This window comes from Cnephaeus nilssonii (genome assembly GCF_951640355.1).
Source record: "Cnephaeus nilssonii genome assembly, chromosome: 1".
NCBI lineage: Eukaryota > Metazoa > Chordata > Mammalia > Chiroptera > Vespertilionidae > Cnephaeus > Cnephaeus nilssonii.
The window spans coordinates 79,252,773-79,272,865 of NC_137072.1; the positions used below are offsets into that span (position 1 = coordinate 79,252,773).

Here is a 20,093-nt window from a genome sequence, read left to right on the forward strand (position 1 = left end):
AAATATGTAGAATCATAATTTATGGATAATATGGTAAAACTATGGTTAGCTTGTAAGAGACTGACAAACTACCTTCGATAGTGCATGCATTGTTTTGTGTTCCCACAAGCAATAGATGACATTTCCTGTTGCTCTTCATTCTCACACAGCACTAGGCATGTTTGACGTTAGTGTGCAGTGATGTCTCCTTGTTTTAAATTTGCAACTCCGTGATGGCAAATTATGATAAGCTTCATTCATGTTTATTTACCACTTGCCTGTCTTCTTTGGTGAAAAACCTGTTAAGATATTTTGCTGATTTGCAATTGGTAAGTGTTGAACTTCTGCTAGTATAGTTTCAATCCTCTGACGTTCTTTTTCTGTGTTGTATTGGATCCTTTTCACCTTTTTCCTTTGAATATAAACTTAAAATCAGTTTTAAATGTTTTAAATAACCACAAAAGAAGTTGCTAGGATTTCTCTTTCTTTCTTTCTTTCTTTCTTTCTTTCTTTCTTTCTTTCTTTCTTTCTTTCTTTCTTTCTTTCTTTCTTTTTTCTTTCTTCCTTTCTTGCAGTGGCAGGTTTCTGTCCAGGAAGTCGGGTTACATATTTTTGTAATGGGACAGAGAAATGAGGCACTGGGGCAACAGGGGCCATAGGGAGAATAAAAGATCTGAGAGCTGGGGTTTGGTGTCAATCTTACAAAGTGTATAAAGAATCTGCTTCTCTACCATAACAAAAAAACAAAGGCTACAAGAGCAGTTGTGTATACAAAACACTGAGACATTGCTTCACTTGCAAACAATTCCTGACCAGACAGGGAGACAAGACAGAGAGAAGGGCACAGGGAGGGGTGGGGAGTGTGCTGCATGTAGAAAGCAGGTGCGGGGGGAGGTCTTCTCCCAGCATAAATCTATAGGCAGGAGCTGGATTCATGCACGCACAGGAGAGGCCGAGGTCAAAGGTGTATGCAGGTCCTGTCTGTATGTGGGAGGTAGGGTGCCGGAGCCTCTGTCTGCCTGATCCAATCCCCTGGTCACTTGTTCTTCAGGCTTCAGCCCAGAGCAGGGTTCTGGGGGGGGGACCAGAGCCAGCTGGGACAACTGGCCGGAGAGGAAGGGAGGTAATTGCTCCCTGGAGTCCGCTGTGGAAAACTGAAGCCTGCTTGGTGTGCCCATCCTCTTGCCTCTGGCTGGCCTGGTCCATCCTGCCATCCTCCCCACCTCATCCCACCCAAAGGCCCACTGAGACCCAAGAAAAATAGGTGCAGCAGCCAGGTTTCAAGCTTTCCTGGGGTGGAGGAGGACAGATGGTGCTGCTGGACTCCGTTCTCCCTAAACCCCAGCTGACTGTGCAGAGCTGAGTGGAGGGGTGGGAGCCAGACACAGAGAAACAGAGAGGGTCGGGTCAGAGAAGACATCCTGGTGAGGGGCAGGCGAAGGAGAGGATGTGCACGCACGCATACTTGGACGAGGCACGGGGCAGGCACAGGTTCTGGCATCACTGCAACTTGTTCAGTTTCTGTCTATCAGTACTGCGTGGCATACTGATGTCCACCACGTTGTTACCAGGGGACTTGTCATGGGCTGCGCATCCTGCAATTTGCTTCTGTGGCACGATGCGGTAGATCTCTGTGAGAATGTTCTTGAAAGCTTCCTCTTCGTTGGTGGAGTCCTAGGCTGAGGTCTCAATGAAGGACAAGTTGTTCTTCCCTGAAGGCTCGGACCTCATCAGTGGGTACAGCCCACAGGTGGCGCAGGTCGCTCTTGTTGCCCGCCAGCATGATGACGATGCTACTGTCAGGATGGTCCCTCAGCCCCTTCAGCCAGCGTGCCACATTCTCGTATGTCAGGTGCTTGCGATGTCATACACCAGCAGTGCACCCCCTGCACCTCGGTAGTACGCGGAGGTGATGGCGCGGTAGCGTTCCTGGCCAGCAGTGTCTCAGATCTGCTCCTTAATGGTCTTGCCATCCACCTGGATGCTGTAGAAGGCAAACTCCACACCAATAGTGCTCTTGCTCTCCAGGTTGGATTTTTGCGGGTGAAGCTGGACAGCAGTTTGCTCTTCCCCACACCTGAGTGCCTGATGAGCACCACTTTGAATAGGTAGTGATACTCCCCAGGTCCCCATTGTCCTGGCGCTTCGGGCAGGATCCACGACTCCACAGCCCCCGAAGTTGCTAGGATTTCATGTGTTTAATGTACTGATCAAGTTGGGAAGAACTGGTATCTTCATAACATGGAGTTTTTATTCCATGAATCCATATTTTTAGATTTTCTTAGATTTCTTGGATGAGAGTTCTATATAGATTAATATGTATTAATCTATATATGGTATATAGATTAATATATAATCTATATTAATAAAAGGGTAATATGCTAATTAGACCGGACATCTTCCGGACAAAGCCACGGTGGCAGGTGCCGAGGCAGAGACGGTTATTGGCGATCAGGCTGGCAGGGGAGGACAGTTAGGGGTGATCAGGCTGGCAGGGGAGGGCAGTTAGGGGCGATCAGGCTGGGAGGGAAGCAGTTAGGGGGCAATCAGGCTGGCAGGCAGAAGCAGTTAGGGGCGATCAGGCCCACAGGCAGAGGTGGTTAGGGGAAATCAGGCAGGCTTGCAGGAGAGCGGATAGGAGCCAGCAGTCCTGGATTGCTTGAGGGATGTCTGACTGCCGGTTTGGATCGGGCCTAAACTGGCACTCAGACATCCCCGAGGGGTCTTGGATTGGAGAGGGTGCAGGCTGGTCTGAGGGACCACCCCCCTCCATGCATGAATTTTGTGCACCAGGCCTCTAGTATATTTATATGTAATATATCATGTATATATTTTGTAATATTTACACCTAATTTTTAGTTTGTGGTACAATTATAAATAGTACTGGGTGTTTAATTTAAAATTTAAATTGTTAATTGCTATTACATATAAAAAAGTTTACAGATAATAGAAAAAAAATAATCCAGAATTATGGGCTGATAGGAATTAAAGAAAAAAATTTGAGAGGTTGGACATTAAAGAATTATCATTTTGTTATATTTAAAAGCAGATGAGAATGTGAATTCTATTTTTTAATAACATTTAGAAATATCACATCCCCCAAAAGGAAGAAGTGTATGATATATCTGTAGAAAGCATAAGAATAGAGATTTTCACTCCTTCTAACATGGCATTGGAATAGCAGAATGCTTTCTCATGTGAATAAGAGTGCCATGAAAATCAGGAAGGAAATGCTTGTCATAAAAGTAGCCTTTGCAGTAATGAGGAAGCAATGAGCTGTTACCAAAAGATATGATAGTTAGACAAAAGTTGAAAATCATCTCTCTGATTTGTCAGTGCATCAGCCCCTAGAAATTTTGTACAACCCCAGAGACAGTGAAGATAAGAAAATTGTGGATTGGAAGTCTTCATCTGTTTAGAATATGCATTAAATATGTTTCCTGTTGCATTTTACTATTGTGTCTAGAAAATTATCTGTTCTCACAAAACTCTTTAGCATAAATAATTTCAATGTTTCTTTGCTGTCCAGAAAACACGTGTAATGAACAAATTTTAAACCACAATCTATCCCAAAGCAAAATTGAAACTATGGCACGTTCTTAAAAAGTCGACCCACTTTCTAAGATGTTTATTATTTTAACAAGTCAGTAAAAACAATATTTATGTAGTTTGCAAGTACACAAATGGATCCACAAATAGAAATTCTTACTGAAGTGTTATTTTAGGATGTTGATAACAGCTAATGTCCTTCCACATTTAATGCAGTCTGAGTCTGAAATATTTGTTATATTTATGCGACCAAGATACCTAGTATTTATTTTTATTCAAAACTATATACACTAAGAAAATTGTATTCAAAATAAGATATAAATTTCATTTTGCAAATGTCTTTAAATGTACCCTTGAGTATGTGAGCCACACTATATTGCCACATTTGTCAAGGCTCACAGAACACAAATTATTTAAATAAGCCATGGTTTCAAAATATGCAGCAAAGATAAATGAGTAATCTTACCACAGGCAACTACTTCATATTCTCTCACTGTCTGACAGCTGGACCTCTTTAATATCCCAAACCATAACTGATTGGCTAATGCCACCTGTTCAGCACAAAATTCAAAAGTCATTCATTTGTGTAAAATAAACAAGCATATAAAGTAAGCATACTCTATGCAGAAAATATAAAATATTCTATAATGAGTAGGGGCAGAAAATGAAAAAAATGTACAAGAGGTGGAAGCAATGTAATTTTCTAAACATCTACTACAGTATATCCACTGTAACATGAATCTGTTATGATAACTTTCTTTTCTGAATACACTGTAGTTTGAAAACTAAAGGTTTTTAAGATTAGTTAGATCTGTCACTTGCCAGGTGTGCTGATTTTGAAAAGGCATTTATCCGCTGAAATATCTATTTCTGCATCAGTAAAATAACACATAATTCATGTTTCATGTAAATATGAAAGAAGAAAATTAATGAACCGGGGTTACTTAAATACTGGGGTAATAGAATGCTTAAATAAATGTTAGCCGTTTAAAATAATCTATAATAATAAAAGCGTAATATGCTAATGAAGACCTTCTGGATGTCATTCTGGACGTCTTTCCGGACAAAGCTGCGGAGGTGAGGGCTGAGGCAGAAGCAGTTAGGGGCAATGAGGCAGGCAGGAGAGTGGTTAGGGGTGATCAGGCAGGCAGGCAGAGGCAGTTAGGGGTGATCAGGCAGGCAGGTGAGTGGTTGGGACAGGAGATAGAACCATGTAGGACAGGAAATGGAAAGGGGCGATCAGTCAAGCAGGCAGGTGAGCGGTTAGGAGCCAGTGGTCCCAGATTGCGAGAGGGATGTCTGACTGCTGGTTTAGGCCCAATCCCAGGTGAGGGATCGGGCCTAAACCAGCAGTCGGACATCCCCCGAGGGGTCCCAGATTACAAGAGGGTGAAGGCCAGGCTGAGGGACTCCCCCGACCCATGCACAAATTTTATACACTGGGCCTCTAGTAAGTTATAAAATGAATTACATAGAAGACTTTGATATTGCTGGCCACACCACACATCATCATGCATATACTAGTATATGATTTTCCTTGAAAGAAAGAGTTTAATGATTCTTATTAACAAATAGTATCATTATAAATACTATTAGTATTAAAATATTTTTCCAAATTGCTTTATGGCAGTACCATCCCATCCCAATTTAGTGGGGTAAAGCAAGTGTCTATGCTGTCATTCTCTTGGACATTGTGGCTCAGGAATTTGGGCTAGGTGCTGCTGGGCAGCTCCCACTTGGAATGTCTCATACTGTTCAGTTAGCTCTCATCTGGGGCTGCAATAATCTGAAGGATTGAGTAGGCTGGGCATTCATAATGGCTTTCTCACATGGTTGGCTGATGCCACATTCTGCTGGCAGGAAATACAGCAGTGCTGCTGCCTCGAGCACTAACCCATGGCCTTGCAGCCTGGGAGTGTCCAGGCATGTGGATTTTCCCAGAGTGAATGTCCGAAGTTACCTAGTAGTCCTGAAAGCCAGAAAGCAGAATTTGATCAGATATCTACAAGTACACCCAGAATCAAGGGGAAATGAAACAAATGGTCACTTCTTGATGGATAAACTTACTTTCAAGGTAAAATAATTGTGGGGGGAAAAAACCATGTAGGACAGGAAATGGAAAGGGGCAGGATCTGTCTTTGGAAAAAGTATGTGCTCAGTTAGTTCTGTTCTCTGCAATGCTTGGGTCAGGTGGGCGATTCCTGATGAGGCCTGTTTACTTAGTCACCTGTGTCTGTGACTAGATGACTACAGACAATTGAAAAGTCGTGTTACTAATTTTATGAGACTATAGATTTTGTTAGATATAGAAAAAAAAAAAGTCCAAATAGTTTTATCAGTATTATTATAATAATAAAGAAAATATAAGAAGAATACTATTGAGAACATGTATCTGTAGAAACAACTTTCACTTTTTAAATAAAATAAAAGATAAAAATAATAAATAATGTTTAAAACAATTAAATAAAGTAACAAAAGGAACACTAAAGTAATAATGTGGAACATGAAAATATTTTTAAATGCCTATACAAATTAATATAAAAATGGAAAAATTTCAAACAAATTGTTTAGTAAATTGTTTCTTTGATTCTATCTTCATATTTTTGAGAACTCATTAACTATTATGAGAATCTACCATAATTTTTCACATGAAAAAAAGAAAATTCAAGACATTCAGTTTTTATAAGGGTATTTTATTCTAAGAGCTTTACTAACTATCAACATTGTTTTAAACTTCAAAATGTTCTTCCTACTTACTAAAGCAATGTCATGAATGATCGTAAGAAAAAATTAGGTACTCTCACTGAAATCTATCTTCTTTAAAAGGAAATTCAATAAACATAGCTTTATAGATGTGCATATACTAATATATACATGAGCCTACAAAGCTCAACCCTAAAATGTTATGTATAGAAGTAATTTTAATTTAGAAAATATGTATGCACCCCTATCTTCATAGAAGTACAATTTACAATAGCTAAGATCTGGAAACAGCCAAGTGACCATTAGTAGGTGAGTGGCTGAGATCATACTTACTCTAGCTTCTGGATAGTATCTGACATATAAATGTGTTCTGAGCAAGGTATTCATAAATATTTAAATAAACAACAAAAAAAGGTAATTCACATTGCAGGTGGTAAAAATAAAACATATGGTAGGCAGAATTCTAAAATTGTTACAAAGGTTTCTACCCCTTGGTATACTGGTACACTCCTTATATAACCCCATCTTCTTGAGTATGGGTGGGGCCTATCAATACGATAGAAAAATCCCCATGAATAAATGGCCTTAAATAGCAAAGGTAAATGAATTTTCAACCAGATATTTGAGCTAATCATGTCTCTTTTCAATCTCATGGGTGGGCTTGACATAATCAGTTGAACCCTTAAAATGTAGATACTCATGATAGCAGTGAAAAAAAAAAGTGTCATAGTGTAGAGGAGGAGGCCATGTGGTGAGAACTAAGGGTAGTTGCTAGTAATTGAGAAAGGGTCTTTAGCTGACAGTAAGAATATGGTGACTTCATTCATACTGCCACAAGGAAATGAATGCCTGAAAAATCCTGAATGAGCCTGAGAACAGAGTATTTCTTAGTGAAGCCTCCAGATGTAACAGTAGCCTGTAGACAACCTGATTTCTGCCTGGGAGACACTAAACTTTCCCCACACTTATGATCTACTAAAACTGAGATAATAAATAGATGTTGTTTTTTACTATAAATTTGGATAATTTTTTTTTCTTTTTCTTTATTGATTTCAGAGAAGAAGGGAGGGGAGAGAGAGATAGAAACATCAATGATGAGAATCATTGATCGGCTGCCTCCTTCACGCCCCCTACTGGGGACCGAGCCCGCAACCCAGGCACGTGCCCTTGGCCGGAATCGAACCTGGGACCCTTCAGTCCGCAGGCTGATGCTTTATCCACTGAGCCAAGCCGGCTAGGGCTAAATTTGGATAATTTTTAAAGCAGCAATCAGTAATTAATAAGTCACATATCAAATATCTTACAAATACATTTAGTTTATTATTAAATAACTAGAGGCCCATTGTACCAAATTCATGCACGGGGGTGGGGGGGTGGTGTCCCTCAGCCCAGCCTGTACCCTCTCCAATCCAGGACCACTGGCTCCTAACCATTCACCTGCCTGCCTGCCTAATGCCCCTAATTGCTCCCCTGCCTGCCTGATCACTCCTAACCGCCTCTGCCTGCCTGCCTGGTCGCCCCCAACCACTGTTGCGCTTGCCAGCCGTGAGCCCAGCTCAGGGCTTCTGGCTGAGTGGCACTACCCCTGTGGGAGTACACTGACCACCAGGGGGCAGTTCCTGCATTGAGCATCTGTCTCCTGGTGATCAGTGTGCATCATAGCGACTGGTTGTTCCACCATTTGGCCGATTTGCATATTAGCCTTTTATTATATAGGATGAGAGGGACTGACAGAGGTCAGAGGGGAGGAGGATGGACATAGACAAAAGTGTGGTGATGGCCAGACGTGGAGGGGCTGGGTGGGGGAGGGTAAAGGGGGGGGATGGGAGACATCTGTAATAGTGTCAACAATAGAATAAAAACAACAATTATATACCACTACACTACACACCTATTAGGAAAAAAAAAGATACATTATGAACTATGTATTTACCGCTTGATTAAATTAAAAAAAATTTAAAAAGAAAGAATTTTGTCTTGAAAGGAGTGTTGTTGAAAATTTTATTTTTATTTTTTATTTTTATGGTAAAGCTAAGGAAGCTTCAGAGCCCCTGTGAGGGCTGGATTTGTTCTGGGGGAGAGAGCAAGCAAGTTGCAACCAGCAACATTTTGGATAACATGCCTGAAATGATTTAAAAGAGAAAGGGACAGATTCCCTAAGCCTACAATTATTTGTAATTTATTTTATTATTCTAAATAAAGTAATTTTTGAACCTTTTTAAAAAAAATACCCCCCACCCCCCGCTAGAATTAGTCCTTCAGGTTCAGTAAACTTTAGGCCTCACAAAACCTGTGTTAGTCCCTGAGGGTTGGGGTCCCCAAAGGAGTTAGGATTTATTCATTATATTTATTTGCTCCTTTTAATTCTTGTTCTAGAGGGAGAGTGAGGACAGTTTTTTTACTCAGTAATTTTTATAATAAGAATTGTATTGGAACCTGCTCCTTCTTTGGCTGTTTACAGGTTTTCCTTACCGGGAACTCACAGAGACTTTAAGCTCTTTGAAGATAGGGACAGAGCTGTATTATGTTTCTATAATACAGGCACAAAGTTAATACAACTTTTATAAATATTTGTTGAGGAAACTGATAAATTTCAGTGCCATGAGGCATATGTTTCCTTCTCCTCCATCTCTTTATTGATACTTTTGTGCAAAGCATAAAGTTGAGGGGATGAGCAGGTAGAGCAGGGTAAAGTTGCTTTTTCCAAACCCTAGATCCCATACTTTGATTTTACATAGTAGATGCATTTCTGAATGACATTTTGAATTGGGTATATTAGATTTTGCTAATATCAACTTCCTTTACTCATTAAAATAGAGATTATTTTTAATGATGTTTAAATGTTTCGTACTATGAGGTGCAAAATATTTTGCTTATTTCAAGAATCGTTGTGCATTCTTTCTGTATTAAAGTGAATTATCAACATGGTAAGTCTATTTGGGGGGTCTGCTTAAAATGGGGCACACCAGTACTAAATTCGGCTCTCACAATGACTAATTCTCACACCACGTGTGGCGTTAGATGGCTCTTGGACATAACCATTTTTTTTGGTCCGTTTGCTCCCACAGCACCTGCTTCAACCGGAGGCGGTGTCCTGACCCTCCATGACCTCTTTGTCATGGCAACCGAGGGGCGTCTACTGCCTGAGGCCTTGGCAGTCAGCCGGGCATTGACCTTCCCAAGATGGTGGCAATCCTGATGAATGAGCGTGGGGGCGGGGGAGGATCCCCTTGGCAGAGGTGGAGCAGGGAGGCACACGGGGAGAGCTTTCAGGCAGGCCAGCTGAACCCCACAGAGTCGCACCAACAGCTTCCCTCCTCCTCTCCTCTCCTCCTGTGCTGGCGGGCTGATGGCTGAGGGGAGCAGCAGCCACTGGCGAGGCCAGGTGCGGGCTCATGAGGGTGGGGAGCCTGAGGCACTGGTCTCAGCTGGGCAGGCAGGCATGTCTTCCCAGGGTTTCTGAGGGTGTTGGGGGCGGAGATGTGCCCCAGCCTCTGCGCTGGGATGGAGCTGGAAAGGATGGGGGCTGCCCCCTCCCCCACTGCTGGGTGGGATGTTGCGGAGGAGGGGCTGTGGATCCCTAGCCCAGACCCACCCTCCCAGGGGCAGGTAAAGGGCTCAGGTGCTGCCGAGGCCGCCAGACCCTTGGGGATGGGAAGGAGTGTCTGGGCCTGCCCCACAGCGATTCCCTGGCTCGGGTGTCTGAGCGATGGGCGGGCAGCAGGTGGCAAGAGTAGACTGAGAAACTGGCCCCACACCGGATAGGTGAGGCCGCAAAACTTCTGCCTGGGCAGCACCAGTGCTGCGGAGTTGTGGCAGATAACAAAGTGCTGGCATCTGAGGCCTTGATGCAGGCGCAGGGGTCTGAGAACCTGGCGGGGTGCGAGCTGCGCCTCTCCTGCCTCTGCCTGGCACAGGCTCTGCTGTGCCGCCAGGCAGGGGGGAAGGCAGGGGCAGGCCCAGCACAAGCCACTTGCTGCTTGCTGCCTGCTGCAGCTCGTCAGTTCCCTATGGGCTGTGGGGAGGCTACCAGCTGGTCCTTTGGTCATCCTGGTCGTGACAGACACTGCCTATATATATATATACTAGAGGCCCATTGCACGATATTCATGCAAGAATAGGCCCTTGGCTTCACTCCCAGCTGCCCTGCTCCCCGGCCACCTAGAGCCAGCATATCCCCACTCCCCGCTCAGGGCCGCCTGGAGCTGGCACGTCCTCACTTCTGTCCGAAGCACCACTCAAGTAGCTCCCTCCACCGCCCCCATTCCTCTCATAGCAGGCTTCACTCTGCTCTGCGCCTGCATATGCAAATTAACCACCATCTTTGTTTGGTTAATTTGCATACTCGCTGATTGGCTGTGGGTGTAGCGAAGGTACGGTCAATTAGCATTTTTCTCTTTTATTAGGTAAGATATATATACATATTTCAAAAATAGTTCATCATTGTCATCCTTTTTTACTGAATCTGGTATGAAAATCAAAAATCTGGTAATTTAATTTCTACATCTATTGTGTGGAAATCATAAGAATGGTTCCCACAATATAATACTTCACAACTTTGTAAAAGATATCGATATTAGACACAGATATGGAAACTAAACATGTATCACGAGAAAGCACACCAGGAAACTGTTCTGAGAATAATAAATGCTAGCCCTTGTTTGAGAAGTACACTCACTAGGATTGAATATCAATGAGACATAATTGCTAGTTGCTTTTATATTGCAGCTTAGCAAAATAAAACTGTCTAATTTTTGAAATGTTGAAAATGTCAATGTATGCAAATTTGAGGAAGGGTTGGAAATCATAGGGTGACAGAAGGGAATAAAGAAAGAAGATGAAATCCTGGATTTAAATTTTCCTGATATGAATATGAAATGTAAAATACACATTAAAAGACTAGTAGTAATTCCTCAATTGTCAATGTCACCACGTTTTATAAAATACGTGGAGAGTCTAGGTTAAGAAAGATGAATGATCTCAAACTTTAGAGCCTGTTAAATAAGATTTTGAAGTTAATAAATGAGCTGTTGCCCTCAGCATTGTTACAGTGTGACAAATATAAAATAATTATCCAGAAAATATTAGAAGTCTTTTGTTAACTTATTGCTAGTATGGATATTCTTAATGACATAGCAAGATATCTGCATTCTCAATATACAGGAATTCATAACTCATTAAGTATAGATATTATGTATCACTTCCCTTTTTTCTCTGCTCTAAAGATTGTTAAATCTATTTTAACAGCTACTATCCTCCAGGGATAATTAAAACATATTTGATTACAGTTTTGTTGAATAGATTTTTTAAATTGTATTTTCTTTATATTTTAATGGGCAATACAGTCATAAAGAAAAAAATCAAAAGGAAATAAAATAGCATGCCGTGAAATATAAGCATTCTACTTACCCACTCCCTCAGTGCTTCTTTTTTTCCATATCCAGTGGTGGTTGCAAATCATCCAGCTCTTGTGTGTTCTTACAAAAATAGTATATGTGTATATAATCATGTGTGTGTTTAAGTGTGTGTACATATGTATTTTTTGTGTATATGTATTGAAAGAAACTTCCCTTATAAAGTGCTAATCCTACTCTCGAAAGGCAAATTCTTTTAACTCTTAAGATGCTGTTTCTAATTGTTAATTCTATTTATTTATATAGCATATTAACACTTTCACATCTTGTATTAATTTCAGAGGATATCTATTAACTTTTTGAAATAGTAAATAAAAATTAGGTTGACTTTACCACCATTTTTCTCTTTTTGACCTTAAAATTGTATGTATTGTAATGTTAGAAAATCTTATTTTTATTTCAAACATTGAAACCTAGTGATTAAGAGATAAAGGTCCTAAAGACAATTAATAGAACAGGAAATTTTGTTACATTATAAACACATGAAATGTTACTTAATCAGACCAGAAATAAAAGAAATAAAGGTTCAAGGAGATACAATGCTAATTATGTAATCTAGGAGAGCTCTTCTACATGAACATTCATACAACTAAGATGGAGAGTAAGTTGAATATAACTATATCTGACAAAGTTTAAGATGCACATACTCAGCAATTTCATGTAATTTTTACATGATAATCTCGCAAAAATGTATGAGGAAATATGAAAAATATGTTCATTGCAATAGTGAGTAAAAAGATCCACAAACCAAAAATATTTCCACTGATAAAAGAGAATGAACCAATAAATCATGGTATATTAGTTCAAATGGAATACTATACTGCAGTAAAAATATATGCACTGACATTCCAACAATTACATTGATAAATGTCACAAAAACATTCAAAGAATGACACCATTTGTTTAAAGTTCAAACTAGACAATATATCCTATATGTTGTTGGGCATATATACATATATGGTTTCAATATAAAGTGGCACTTTTATACATGTTGGATACCATACTTAATGTTCAGTGTTTTTTCCTGTTTCATTTAACATGGTCTCTAAGAAATCCACATCACAATAAAGAACAGTCCCACTTGTCTTAACAGCTCTATTATTTTTCATTGTTTTGATATAACAACTTAATATACACATACTCTCTCCCTTAATCTATCCTCCTTCCATAACTTGACTCATATTAACACTGCTGTCTTTAAAACTGCATATTCATGTTGGCAGAACTACATGATTAAAGAAATCTTTGTCCTTGAATCAATGGGTAAAGAGGACCCACCTGAGAACAGGAGAAGCCACTTTAAACTTTGTAAGAAAATGCAATGTATGGTGTCACTTGTAGAAAGTAAAATAGCCACTAATCTATCATAGTGCTTGTAATCACATGTGTATATACATACATACACACATACATATACATACACATATATGTAATAAAAGTATCAAGTCATGCATAGAAATGATAAATATCTAATTCAAGGTAGTGGTGGCCTCTGGGTGTGAAGGAGTATGGAGAGATACAAGAATATAATTCTAAGTGACAAGTAACAAGGGTGGACCTAATGAGCCTGTGTTACTCCTTCAATTGCACAGGTATTTTATTATATTTTATATAATTTTTGTATGTTTGATATATTTCACAAATTTTGGGGTTTGAATTCAGTTCCTTATTTATTTATCTCATTACATCAGGGACATCTGAGTGAGTAAAAATAAAACATTTGTTTACAATTTTTTATTTTTAATCTAAATCTTCTATATGCTTTTCGGTAATAAGTACAGTATTTTATATGTAATACTACTTCAATATATATTTTGTTCACATAGTTATTTTATGGCATTTTCAATAAACTGGGAAAGAACTAACTACCACGTATAAAGTAAATATAGCCCTGGCCAGATAGTTCAGTTGGTTAGAATATCCTCCCAATATGCCAAGGTTGCAGGTTTGATCCCCAGTCAGGGCACATACAAGAATCAACCAATGAATGCATAAATAAGTGGAACAACAAATCAATGTTGTTGTCTCTCTCCCACATATATAGAGCTATGTATAATTTCTCTCAGTTGCATGTATTTTTGATGTTAGAAGAAACTGTGACAAATTAAATAAAAATATTATGTGCTGGGAATGACCAGCAGACCCTGAGCTAGGGATGAATGGATTACTCCAACACACATTTCTGTGAGAGACTAAGGGACTGCTTGGCAATAGCAACCAGGCAGCCCCTCTCACTTGCCTCCTTAGGCTTTTATTTAAACAACAGCTTGAACTAAAATTAACTATTAGATACTATTAGCAGGGTAAGCATCCTTAAGAAAGCACATGCTTCTACAAGGTCATGTCTAAAGACTAAACATAGAGATTCTAGTAAAACATGTGGGGGCTTGGACTTGTTTGGAAAATTCGAGGCAGGGGCAGCTGCCTTCAACAAGGTCCCCTTAGAGGCCCCCAACCTTTCAGAGAATCCTCTTTACAGACTTTCCAACCAAGTCCCATGCTTCCTTACAATTATGCATATTTTTAAGTACAGGGCAACTATCAAGTCACACTTAAAGAAGAAAGGAAATATGAAGAAAAAGGTGGCAAGGAATAAAGAGAAAATGGGAAAGAAGGAGATTTTCTTATATGCCTTAAAGTCTACATACTGATTTAATAAAATAAATGGGACTCAATAATTTACACAGCAACAACCATTTCCAGACTTTAATCTCATATTAATGAAAAAATATACTTTTTGCTTGGAAGCTCATTTGAATTAATTATATTATGTGCTCAGAAGCTGTGAAAACTAAGCAACACAGATTGAGAGTGATTTAAGAAGTAAGATTAGGTGAATTGTTTAAGAAGCTTTTAATTCAAGAGAAGTAATTAGTCCAATAAAAACAAACAACATTGGCTATTTTTCCACATAAGCTAACAGATTCAAACAACTGAAGGAGAGTGGAATTGATTCTTTCAACAATTTAATAAACTGTAGAGTTTATTAATGTTTACTTTGCTGGCATCATTGATTGCCTGCCTTCCTTCTTAAAACTTTGCCCTCAAATTTCAGACAAACAGTGAGGCTAAATTTATTCAAATAATAAACCCAAATATACTAGTAATAGACTTTAAAACAAAGTATAAAAGGAGAGCAAAAGGATTTTTACCTATAATTTGTACAGATAGCCCACTTATGGTAGGCATATGTGGTAGCCCAAAAGAGTTTTAATTGATATACTTTGTGTTAATAATAGTTTTCCTCCAAGTAAAGTACATTTGAAGATATAAAGATATTTTCAAAAACAATTATTATTAAACTAGAGGCCTGGTGCACAAAATTCATGCACAGGGGTGGGGGGTGTCCCTCAGTCCAGCCTGCACCCTCTCCAATCTGGGACCCGTAGAGGGATGTCCGACTGCCCTTTTAGGCCCGATCCCACCAGGATCGGGCCTAAAAGGGCAGTCGGGCATCCCTCTCACAATCCAGGACTGCTGGCTCCCAACTGCTCACCTGCCTGCCTGCCTGATTGCCCCTAACTGCTCCTGCCTGCCAGTCTGATCACCCCCTAACCACTCCCCTGCCAGCCTGATCGATACCTAACTGCTCCCCTGTAGGCCTGGTCGCCCCAACTGCCCTCCCCTACTGGCCTGGTCACCCCTAACTGCCCTCCCTTGCCAGCCTGGTCACTCCCAACTACCCTCCCTTGCAGGCCTGGTCCCCCCCCCCCAACTGCCCTCCCTTGCTGGCCATCTTGTGGTGGCCATCTTGTGTCTGCATGGGGACAGCCATCTTTTACCACATGGGGGCAGCCATCTTGTGTGTTGGAGTGATGGTTAATTTTTATATTACCTCTTTATTATATAGGATGGTAAACAACTAGCATTTTTTTTTACCCTTATTCCATCCTTTTCAGCTGATTTTTGATTTCCCATTACATTTTCTATAGTAGGTGGTTACAAACATTTTCATGTGTTTTGTGGTAACCCCTTAGGGGAGGAATGTACACCCCCCACCCCCCACACACACACCCCTCAAATTTGGCTTGTTACTGATAACACCAGGAGCATATGAAAATGTACTGCTAACATCCTGAGGCTTTCTGGGGAGAGCAGGGCAAGTATCAATCCAGTCCAAGGCAGGCTTACACAAAACTTACTTAAAAAAAAAAAAAAAAAAGCTTCATATTTGTTGCATTCCTTTGATCAAGATCCGGTGCTCTTCAAAAGAAATGGAAAACTTGACAACCACTGAATTCTAAAGAGTCATTGGGATATGTGAGAAAGTCTAACAAAACTTTTAGAAAGACAGGAAATATAAAGAAAATTACAGGAAAATACCACATTATCCCTGGCCAGTTTTTCTCAGTGGTTAGAGCATAGGCCATCGGACTAAAGGGTCGTGAGTTTGATTCTTACTCAAGGGCAGGTACCTCTTACCTCAGTTGCATCTTTCTCAGCCCATTTGGGGGCACCTGCTGGACCCAACCAATGGATGTGTCTCTCTCATGTGGATGTGTTTCTCTCTGTCTCTCCCCCCACTTCTCTCCCTTCAACTCTCTCTAGAAATCAATGGAAAAAATATCCTCAGGTGAGGACTAAAAACAAACAAACAAACAAAACAACCACACACATTAAAGAGCTCTACATTAAATTAAAATTTTCAATACAGGAAATATTTCATATTCTAGAAATAAAAATTTGTTTAATCATCTACTATGTGGAGATTGTGTATTTTATAATTTATATAATGAAAGTTCTGAACTTATAAATAAAATTAAATAATTTCTAAATTCTTCAATCACTCTCTCTTTTATTAAAACTTGAGGTTCATAACTTGCCAAGGACATTGTATTAACTCCCGAAATAAGTTTTATGGACAAAATCCTTGGGCTTTGAAAGTTTATGAACTGAATTGCTAGTACAATATGGTTGCGGAAGCAGAACACACATTTATTATAAAACTAGTATTAAATGTACTTTAGCCCTTCAATCACTATAAAAGAGATAATTTAAATCTGCTTTCAAATACAGAATGTACATTGCAGAATGATGTAAAAATATGCTGCCAAAATGTTCCCCTCTACCCCTTCCTGGAAACGAGGGGTGCGGCTGAGAGAAGAGACACAGTGCCTTGTGGGAGTTTAGAACCAGACAGTTTTATGAGGGATAGTTTAACTCTTCTAAATGATGTGACCATGAGGATGTTAAAAGATCACACTACACTTCTCTATTTTAATCTGTGAATAGGGATGGTTTTATCTCCCAATGATTATTCCAGGATAAGTCAGAAAACTTTAATACTTAATAAGCGATACATATCTAGAGCTTTATTTTTCCTGAGTTATAATTAAATAAATGGTAAATATGACTGATTATAACACATCATGAGAAGCTTTACATCCAAGGGAATTGTGTTATTCTTTAATTTGTACAATTTTATTCACAGTCCTGATAAAGTTCCCTTATTAGTAAGATAAATTCCAAATCTGCCTTATTTATAAATGCTAGTTTTCTCTGAGAGCAGTTTCCATTGGAGATTTGCATATGGTTACCTGCACTAATCACTGAAATTGCAGTTCTAAGGTAATCTCCATGGAGTTGGGAGACAAATCTAGTTGTCCTAGAGTTCAACAAATGATGTCCTGATTATCAGCAAGGTGTAGAGACCACACACACACACACATACACACACACACACACACACACACATACACACACGCACACACACACACACACACACACACTGAGAGAGAGAGAGAGAGAGAGAAAGTGTCCCCTCAGAAGTTTGACTGGGAGAATGGGAGTTCAATTGCTCGCTATGATGTGCACTGACCATCAGGGGGCGGCATGGAACATGGCGGGGTTACCAGCAGCAGGGGGGTGGGTTAGGGTGCTGAGGGAGCTAGGGAAGGAGGAGGCAAGGAGGTGGGGAAGCGGGGAACCTGATTGGCCCTGATCGCAGGCCAGGCCTAGGGACACTACCTGTGCAAGAATTCCGTACACCAGGCCTCTAGTATATAATAAATTCTACAAGTTTAAAGAGAATACCAAAAAAGCTATTTTGTGGAAGGCTTTATTCTTTATCATCTGGAAAATATTTCCTTCAGGAAAATATTAACAATCTGGGCACTGATACAAACTTGGAGGAAGAAAATACTTTATTTTGTCCATGTTAAAATTGAGGGAGGGCATCTATGCATGAGTGACTTCTAAAGAGATGAACATAAAAAACTGAAGCTGATATGACAAAGATTTGACATGTGAAATTATGAATCCTGAAAGTCTAGGTATTTGATTTCGTTTCATCCTCTTTCATCATATTTCCAATTTCCACTACATCAAAACTGTAGACATTTTATTTTACACAAGCACAACTTCCCAAAATTGCCCTGAGATTGGAAAAAACTCTGACAGTCATTTTACATGTTAAATGAATTGCATATATTCTTAACTTTGGATTGTTTGTTCTTCCCCAGGTGGGGGATGGGCTGTACCACCCAAAGTTCTGACCTGCTCGGAGATTTTTCCTCCACTGTTACTTTTCTGAGCCATCTCTACAGATGCAATGTTTTTCACATTCTTAGTAAATCTATCTGCTTAAAAAGCTTACATTGCTCCTTCTCTATATGCTAATCATCATAGACACCTATGTCATTATAGGTCTGAGCTGGCCAGTGCACCTGTGGGTGAAATGGGATGGGATGCAAGGCCACCTTGCAGCTTACATTTTCCCCACCTGCATGTTGTGTCATCTGATACTTGGGCCAAAATTATATCCCTACCAGTGGCACATGCTGCCTCCAGTGCCCAAAGAACCCCCATGGACATTGTGGTTATTTCTTACTAGCAGTGCTGGAAGGAATCAGATACAATAATTCACCTTTTGCGTTTTTGGTAATGTCTCTATAAACCCAGGCCGCTGGACCCCTGAAACGTTATAATTATTTTCCACTTTTCCAAAGGCATTTGCATTTCCAAGGCCACAATTGTATTGTCACTGTTTGGTCATCTAATGTGATTGACATGAAGATCCTAATATAATGCTACAAGGTGATGTTTCGTAGAGTGACCAGGTGCCAGTTTCCTTTGGTCTGTACTGTAGCAGAAGCAAGTGGCAAGTTCACATAGCACTGGAGCAAGACTATAAATATGCTATGTTGTCCAGTATGCCCACTGCAAACTGCATATGACTCCCTTTCCTCATAAGGATGGACAATAATGCATTTTACAGGTGAACGAATGCTTCCTGAGGCTGTAGTGATGTAATTTAGCAAAGACAGGACTTCTCCCACAGCAGTCTAAATGAGATTTTTGCCATAATCTAGTGGGATCTTTTGTCTTTTGGATCTATTTCTTTTTCTTGGGGGTTGGGGGGACAAACTGGTGAATTATATCAGGGATATAACAGGGCCCCACCATCCCTGTATCCTGTAGGTTGCTTCTTTTATAATTTAATCTTTTGCCTTCTCATCATTTTCTGCCTCCTGATGCAGGAGATTGGAGTCTTTCTATAATTTACTAAGGGGATGTTCTGGTGTTCAAACTTAATTTCTAATGAATGCTTAATTATCCTTAAGCTTTGTCTTTCCCCAGAAGCATTGATTTATCAAACAGCCAATGCTCTATAATTATCATATCTCACACATTTCCTAAATGCAATCCCTCCCACTGGTATACGATTCCAGGTCATCACTAAGGATGAATGCACTACTATTGCACGATCCACCTATCACTAATTGATAAGGGCCTCTTAGCCAGCCAGGCATTGGCTAAACCAGCAGCAACAACACATTTTAGAGTCTGTTTTCTAACTGCTTTCTTCTGACCAGTCCTTGAACTAAGAGTAACAGGTCTGGTTTCTCTTAAATCAGCCTTTGAGATGCAGATTTCTATTCAATAAATTTACTGGAAAGATTCAGGGTCAAAAAATTCAAAGGAACAGAGTAGTAGAGTCAGGCAGAGCAAGAGTGTGAACCACAATGCAGTTGCAGAAGGCTCTCATCCTTTGTGATGGGGAGATACAGAGACTGAATCGCCCTTCAGCCTCCTCTGCTTGGATGAGGGGTCAGGCCATTTATGTCCACATGAACGAAGCATTGGACTTTTCTAGAACAGAACATAAACTTAGGGGAAGGTGGCCTCTTCAACCAAGGGACATTCCCAGCAAGGGACTCAGTGGAGAGCTATCAATCACCAATATCCCCAGCAGCTGGGGAATTTAATGTCTCTATCCTGGAGGAGTGGGATCTGGGTGCCTCACCTACTAGACACTTAACAGTGTGTGTAATCCTCACTTTCTATTGTTGAGGACTTTTAGGCAATCTCTATGGAAAGTAAAGATTTATTGAGGCAGGAGATACACAGGGCTTCACTATATTTAATCCAACAGATGTACCATTCATATATTTTGAAAAGTGGTGAAGTTTGATAGTGAATATATAAGAAATGGAAGGATAATTGGTC

General features: G+C 40.1%; 1 pseudogene across 1 annotated transcript; it reads right to left on the reverse strand.

Moving 5' to 3' along the window:
- Positions 1-1,386: 1,386 nt before the first annotated feature.
- Positions 1,387-18,182, reverse strand: LOC307094256 (ras-related protein Rab-11B-like; annotated as a pseudogene). Its single transcript has 3 exons — positions 18,141-18,182; positions 3,995-4,079; positions 1,387-2,161 (listed from the first exon to the last, which is right to left on the reverse strand). The product of its transcript is annotated as a ras-related protein Rab-11B-like (transcript).
- Between the last annotated feature and the right edge of the window lie 1,911 nt (positions 18,183-20,093).